This window comes from Condylostylus longicornis, unplaced genomic scaffold (assembly GCF_029603195.1).
Source record: "Condylostylus longicornis isolate FDR11 unplaced genomic scaffold, ASM2960319v2 ptg000096l, whole genome shotgun sequence".
Classification (NCBI taxonomy): Eukaryota; Metazoa; Arthropoda; class Insecta; order Diptera; family Dolichopodidae; genus Condylostylus; species Condylostylus longicornis.
In genome coordinates, this window is record NW_026578064.1 from 70,103 (window position 1) to 78,996 (window position 8,894).

Here is an 8,894-nt window from a genome sequence, read left to right on the forward strand (position 1 = left end):
TTTACAATAGTAATTCACAATTATATAATAATAAGCTGCAATAGTACCTATTGGTTTTTTCTTTTTTTTTCCTTCCTCACTCCTATAAGGAGTATAGGGCTAGTGCATGATATCTATCATGTCCTAGTTTCTATAGTCATAGAGAGTTAGCTAGGTAGGTGACTAGCCTACCGTAGTTTTTATTTATATTAAATATTTCCGTTTATTAATATTTTACTGCTTATTTTTCTTAGTCTTTTTAGTATCACATATTATGAATATTTGAAAATTACTTGTATAATATTTATTAATATTGCATATTAAGTTATATAATATTGAATATAATTTTTATAGTGACTTGACCGGGGTTTGAACCCGAGACCCTTCGCTTAAAGGGCCGGTGCCATAACCACTGCACCAATGGTCAGATAGTACCTATTGTACGTAGCAATTAATCTGTAGTTATTAAGAATTCACATAGCAAAATGTCAAAAGAAATTAGCAACAATTTTTCAAAAACGGTACTAATTATTATCAAAATTAACCGTTATATCTTTATTTTCCCGTCAAACCTTGCATTTTGTTTTTGTATTTATTATAACTCGTTAAGTTATTTAATAACAATGGTAATACATGTAAATATATTTTTTAGTAGTAATTTTGAAGTGTACCAAGCAGGTCATTTTACTTTCTAACAAGTTTAAATCTCGTTTATCAGCGTAATGTTCACCTAGGTATTGAAATCAATATTGAAATCGAGTATTGAAACAAGTATATTGAAAGAGACAAGTATTTGCTTCTCGACATAATTTGTTTCTGATGACGTTTATAATACCGGAATATTTTACGATTTGTTTTTCAGTGGTCTTCGAATATTTATTAATATAGGAATATACGATCGATACTTTGCCTCTATGGCGAAAAGTCTCTTTCTATCAAATTTCACACTATGTTTATTTTGACTTTAAGTTGAGTTAAAAGTTGCACGTTTTCTTATTGGTTTATTTTTTTTATTATTATTATTCACATTATATGTATGTAAACAATTTTTAGTTTATCAATTTTAATGTATATTGATTTAGGATCAGAATAATTAATTTTTAATAACTTTAAACAATATTTTTTTTTAGTTGCAGTTTATTTTAAAATTTTAATTTTATTTTTAATGTATATATACAAACAATTAATTTTTTTTTTAATATTTAAAAAATATTGTTTTATTTTATCAATTTTTCTATATAACATGTTACACTTTTTTAATTACATATTTTTAATTTATGTAAAAACTCTTTGTAACATTTTTTCTTATTTTTTTTAATAAACATTTTAATGTAAATTTAAACTAACATAATAATAATTTATTGTTTAGATTTGCGAAATATTTAAGTTATTTTTTGGTTTTACTTACAATGGCGAAATAAAAATTAATGTTTAATAACGTATTGGACGAGTTTATAAGTGTCGACTGCTCCTGCCAGGGAATCTAATTTGTAAAAAGTTGTAAATTTTCTCAGTGGTCTCGTTTCTCAACAAATTGTTGTTTTATTTTATTGATGTTCCCAATTACATTAATAGTTTTTTTTATTACTAACAATAATTTTTTGCTTTTATTTTTATAATATGATTTTAATAAACTTTTTTGTCTTAACTTTTTTTTTTATTTTGATTGACGCTTTGTTAATTTTGTTAAAATATCTAACTTTTATAATTGTTATTTAATTTTTAAATTATAAAGTTATTATGGTTCGAGCAAGTCATTCTCGAACCAAACGACTTACTCGGATATTCGCCAAAATGATATTATGATTCGCGAATAACTTAGTTCTCTAGGAAAAGTTGTTGCTATCGAGATTTCAAAAATATTACATTTGCAGCTATTAAAGAACTAAAGCAAGTAAATAATATACATATGTTATAATAATAAATACATTTTTCAAAAGTTTAAAGTTTAATTGATATTTTTACATTTTTAAATTAAGAAAATGTTTTTATGGTGTAAAAATTTATTCTTTTGTGATGGGAACTTGTGAAGACGAAGAGAATGTAAATATTGGAAGGATACGAAGATATAATATAAGTGATCAACCAAATCCATTTGAAATTTCAAAGCCTGTAACTCCTCAGCAAAGTTTGCCCATATTTCCTTCAATATGTTTTTGTTGAGTCAGAATTTATTTCCACCATGAGCTACATCCGAATTGTTTTCCATTAATTCTACTAATTTTGCGAGTTGCTCCGAATTTTTTTTTTAAACAATTACATAATTTTACTACAAAACTTATATAATCTTATGTACGAACACTACTTTCGTTTTGCCACAAAAAAAAAATTGGTTTATTACATGCAATAGACGCTATATATAAATATTATTTGCAAAAAAAAAAACTTTTTTTAATTACTCGTAGCTATTTACATTATTATATATATTTACAAATTACAATTTATACTAGAAACCCCTTGTGTGAATCGCATTAATTTAAAAGAATCTTGAAATCACTAAAACAAAGTTAACACATTGAGCTTCAAGACTATAAAAAATATAAAAACATTTACGTTGATTTCCATCGTGTAACCCATGAACAAATATAAATGGCTTTGTAGAGGCCTTGCTCACCTACGAACGAATCACTTTAAGTCCTTGTATTACAAGTGTAATCCTACAATTTATAGAAACTAAGTACATGTATAAGTAAAAGAGCTGCATATATAAAATTTTAAGTTTTTTTCTCCGTAGAAATCAAATTTATCTCTGCGTTACTTAGTTATCCGTACGTTCAGTAATGATCCAGCGCATATAGGTTTTCTTATGTTCACCATTTTTGGCATTCTAGATTTTCACCAGTAATACATTAAGACCCAGCGTGTTCAAATATGAATATGTGTGCATTTGTAATTCATTTGATGAAGGAAGGAAAATTAAAACTCAGACAATGTAAGACAATGACTCGCAAAATACAAAAAATTACATCGATATACCCGCAGTGCATATTATATCAATAAGCAATGATTTGAAATGAACATAAACTTAAATTTCAAAGCAAGAAATACAAAGTCCCTCTTTCTATGCAATGTTCGCTTACTCTCGCATCCGTAAAATGTGCGTAAATCACATGCTTAGTATGAATACTGTAATGCTATGTTCATAATAAAATGTTTTTAGCACTTTTCCAAAAATTTTTTGAAAAAAAATGCTTATTAGTTTCACTCTGTCTGTCCGTCTGTTCGTCCGTCCGTCCGTCTGTCCGTGTGTCTGTTTACAAAACTTCTACACCCTTTAAGATAGAAAGCTGAAATTTTGTACGAACATAGATCTTCACTAAAAACTTATTTCCGTAGACCAAAATTTTTACCTATCTCTCCCCCTCTAGAAGTTATACCCCACCAAAACCCTAAAAATGGCCTTTTTTAACTATTTGTTGCAATGAAACCATAAGCATTTTCGAAATTTCGCAAACGCATAAAGACAGCGGCTTGCTTCCCCTAGCGCGGTATACTATAGTTAAACTTTAGAAAAACAAAATTTACCGTTCAAATTTACCGTTATCTAAAGTCATTTTTTTCCAAATTTTTTATGTCGTTTTTCTTCTAGATCCCAGCCTGTAGACTACCCTCTCTCAAGTTATCGCCTCTTGAAATTTGTAAAATTTGAATTTTTGACACCCCATATTTCCGAAACCGCAAGCTTTTTCAAATTTCTACAAACACAAAAAGCTAACGGTAAATTCCATGACATTAAAAACTATAATTATTTTTCTTAACTCACACAATTAACGCTTAAAATCGAGCATTATGTTAACCCCATTTTATATTAATTTTTGCTTTATTTCAAGAATGTATGCATGATCCTAAATATATGCAATCCTAGAAATAGTTTTGTATATGAATGAAAATAATTTTAATAGTGTGATAGGTATACATAGACTGTATTTAAAAGCAGAATTTTCACTTGTTGAAGGGAAAAGTGCTACAATGCAAACCATTGGTTTGACCCAACTTTATTTGATTTGCTATCAAAGCTAAACATACAGATGTCATATACACATTAGGTTCTATATAAACTTAACATATTAACTAACATAATATGTTATAATATACACTATCTAATTTAGCTAAAGTGTTGCATTAGACTACGAAAATGACTTATAAATACTTCTCACAAATTTAAAACATCCCTAGGAAAATGTAAATTTAGCTCTTATCAGAGGATCACTTTAGGCTAACCAAATTCAAACAGAGCTCAAAATTTTTAATTTCAAGAAATTCTATCAATTGGATCCATAAATATGCTAACAAATCATAATTCCGCCCCTGGTTCGGTTTCCGTTTTACATTCGTAAAAATTTGTAAGTTCATGGTGTAAACACCCTGAATATAAACATTAAATTTCACGGAAATTGGGTGAGTATTACTCTTTATATGCGCAAAAATGTTCGTATTAAAGAGAATATTCGCAACATGGTTCGTATTAAAGAGAACGTTGCTGATACACTCTATGATAAGGCTCTGTACCTGAAGTTCTAGAGCATTATTACCTTTCCCTATCTGATAACAAAGTGAAAATGTTGTTTTCTATCGTTTCGTTTTATTTACTTTATATTTATTTCGGATGTGTCCCGGCAGATTGGATCATGAAATATCCGCAGTAACCTTGTGGTAAGAGTAAACTCCGAAATAAAACAAACAAATGCAATGAATAAAACGCAATTATTGAATACCCCATGTGGTAATCCATCAACAGAAAAGAAGAACAAAAATGCGGAAGTTATTGTATATGAAACCGACTGGAGAATTGGCTGGAGAAACTGACTGGATCCTAAAACAAAATAATGCAAAGAAACGAAAAATGGAAAAGTTTTCAGTGACTGGATCATAAAACAAAATAATGCAAAGAAACGAAAAATGGAAAAGTTTCCTGAAATAAATTCAGAGAGGACAGTTAAAAAAAATAATGAAACCAGCCCTAAAATAAGGACTGAAAATCCAAAGAAACACCTCATCCGGTTATATTGAGCAACATTAAAACCTACTCCCACATAATTAAGATATTAAAAGAAGAAAGAATAAACGTTAGGGTCAATATGATAAATAATGGCCAATTTAAAATAAATGTGGAAAATGAAAATGAATACAGATTACTAACAAAAGCTATAAATAAGGCTAGACTGGAGTGGCACACGTATGAGAATAAACTGTTAAGGCTAGAAATCTCCATCAATCGTGTGAGCCGGAAGATATAAAACAAGAGCTCATTAGCAAAGGCTTCATATGTCTAGATGTTGTAAATAAAATCAAAAGGAAAACAGAAAATGGAAAATATATTTCAGTAAACCTTCCGCTCCTTACATTATCTTTTGACCATTCGGAAGAGATAACCAAAATCTATAAAATAGAATACTTCCTGCACATGAGAGTAAAAATTTAAGCTCTTAGGAGCAGCAAATCAATCCCGCAATGCAAGAGATGCCAAAGATTTTGACACACACAAAAGTGTTGCCAAGGAAAGGCTAGATGTGTAAAATGTGCTGGTAATCATATGACAGCAGAGTGCAACAAGAAAGATAATATTCAGCCCAAATGTGCAAACTGCAATGAGGCACACTCTGCTAGCTGTCGAGGTTGTTTGGTTGCAAAAGAATTGCAAAAAAGAAGATTAAAAAGGATAAGACCAAACAAAATCAAGTTAAATTTAATGAGCAAAGAGCTCCAAAAATATCCAGAACAACGACACCTAGCAAGGTGTTAAAGGGAGTATCGTATTCACAAGCGCTTCAAAGCAAAACAGAATATAAGAAAAATACGGAAACTGAGAACAAAACCCCACAAATAAAAAGAACTGCCGCAGACATTATGCAAATGATGCATAGTATTTTGATTATTATATTAAGAGATTATAGATTATTAAAAATAGAAAATGGATACGCTGAGGTGTATACGGGGACACCAAAGAAATTAAGAAAAGATGTACGTAAATGAGATACGTATACTAACTTGGAATTCTAATGCTGTTCTTAATAAGAAAAATGAATTTGAAATATTTCTCAAAACGAGAAATATAGATATTTGTTTGCTGTCGGAGGCTTTTTTGACATATTATACGGGCCTTAAAATGAAAGGCTATGATTTCTATAAAACGGTACATCCCAGTAATCAGCCTAGAGGAGGTAGTGCAATGCTAATTAAAAAAAGTATAGAACGTAATGAGGAATTCAAGATAGAAACAGCTGAAATTCAGCTGATTTCGATAAAAATTAAATCGACTAAACAGGACTTTAGTGTTGGTGCCGTATACTATCCACCAAATTGCAGCATTAAGAAAAATACTTTTAAAGATCTCCTGTATAAACATAAACATAGATATCTAGCAGGAGATGACTATAATGCTAAACATACAGATTGGGGTTCCAGAATCTTTCAACTAGAGGTAGAGAGCTAAGAAAAGCTATTCAAGAACTAGGTTGTTGCTATCACTCCACTGGCACTCCTACTTATTGGTCTACTGACACTAACAAGATTCCTGATACTATTGACCTTCTTATAACCAAAAAATATCAGAAAACTTTCTAAGCTTGAAGATAATTATGATTTTAAGTCAGATCACTCTGCTGTCATATCAAAATTCAGATCACTCTGCTAAGCGAAAAAATACAATCAAGAGAACAATTTGATCTGGAGTTAGAAGGATTTATTAAAATCATACAAAAAGCTGCATGGAACAACACAAAAATGTCAAAGTACAAACCGACAGCAAATAGCTATCCTGGTGAAATAACTGATTTAGTAGGTGAAAAGACAAGGGTCAGACGTAGATGGCAACGTTCGCGTCATTCTGATGATAAAACTTTTTTAAACAGACTTTCCCAGCTGCTTAAAAGAAAAATTCAAGAACTTAAATCGGCAAAATACGAAAATTATATAAAGAACTTGTCAACTACAAAGGCAACGAATTATTCCTTACGCAAGCCGGCAAAGAGCAAAAAGATACCGCTAAAGCACGCTCCGCCACTGATTAAAGCAAGTGGCAGTTGGGCGAGGGGTAATATAGAGAAAGCCGAATTATTTGCTGATCACTTAGAAAGCATATTCACACCAAACAGAATAACATCAGAAGTAAATTTGATACAATCTATCGCAAATGAAGCGGGCAGCATATCTCCACTTACTCACTTAGAAATTGCGGAAGAGATAGGATCCCTTAAATTGAAAAAATCGCCAGGTTTTGATCTTATTAGACCAGGTTCATAGAATAACGATTATTATAGAAAAAATATATTTCTAGATGTAGAATCACAAACATTCGACAAGGTATGACACAAAGGCCTTATATTTAAGTTAGAACAAATGTTACCATCTCTATTTGTAGTAATTTTGAATTTTTTCTTAGCTAATAGATTATTTAAAATTAAACAAGACGCTGAATACTCCACGACAAGAGAAATAAAAGCATGTGTGCCTCAAGGCAGTATATTGGGCCCAACGTTGTACCTCCTTTACACGAATGATTTGCCACAAATAGAAAATGCTACAGTAGCCACTTTTGTTGACGCTCCTACTGCAATATTGGCAGTAAGAGCGACTACTCGGCAAAAAAATTACAGGAGGCAAGTAACAAAATAAGCCAGTGGACTCAGGATTGGAAAATGAAGTTCAATGAAGCAAAATCGGATCACATAAACTTCAAAATACCTAGGAATGACTTTAGATGTGAAGCTAAGGTGGAAAAGTGATATAAAGAAAAAACACATAGAATTAGAAAATAAATATAGAGAAAATTATTGGCTCCTATGTCGTAAGTCCAATTTGGCAATTGATAATATGATATTGATTTATAGCCAAATCATTAAGCCAATATGGCTATATGGCATTCAACTGTAGGGTTGTGCCAGTTCTACGAGGCATGGTATATACTTAACGGTGACATCCACAGGCACCTAGGGGTTCCTTTAGTTGTAGATGAAATTAGGAGTTATGCTACAAAGCATAGGGCTTGTCTAGAATAGCATGTAAATGTGGAAGCAGCTCGGCTGCTAGACAATGGCGTTATGACAGAAAGACTTAAACGAACAAGACCTTTCGATTTAACACGGATACCAATTTCCTTATGGATAGTATTTAATTTTTGTATGGAAAAGCCAAGTTTGCGCAGAGGTGATAGTTGGTCGTAGGACCACTTTTGTCCGTTCAAAGTTTTGGTGATTTTTTAGGGTAGGAGTCACGCTCCACCAATGTCGGAGGAAAAAGGCAGATAGCGCAGTCCTTCTTCGTCTTTCGAGATTTTTTCACCTAGTAGAAAACAAAAAAAAAATCTGATGTGGTCAGCACATAACCGATCGCAATGTGTATTGTCTACTTAAGTGAAAATGTTACGGAATATTATAAAAATGTCTGTTAAATACTTCTTTCCAATTTTTAGGACATTAGTAAACTTACAGTTAACATACCTAGAAAAAAGTAAATTTGGCTCATAGCAGATTTTCGTTTTGTGCTACCTGTATTCCCTGCAATGCTCGTACGTCAGTTTCAGTAACAACCAGAACTCAAAAATCCAATTTCAAGAAATTCCATAAATTCGTTCCGTAGATATGGTTAAAAATGTAAAGTCGGCCTGCAAATCAGTTTTCGAGCCCTGATCTTTCCAAAACTTTATATGTTCATTGTTTTAATACGAGGAATTCAAATATTAAATTTCAATGAAAATATATTTGGCCCGTAGTAAACGTCCAGTTGTTGACGCCTGATTTTTTCCAAAAGTTAGGAGATTTGGCGGACAGTCGAGCTGAGCTTAGATATAAAATTTTAAGCAAATCGGTTGAATATTTTCTTCAAAATGTTCAAAAATGTAAAACAGGTGCTAAAAAGTGCAGTTCCCGAGACCTGATATATGCCAAAAGTTGATCAATCCGTGCCATGGTGGAAGT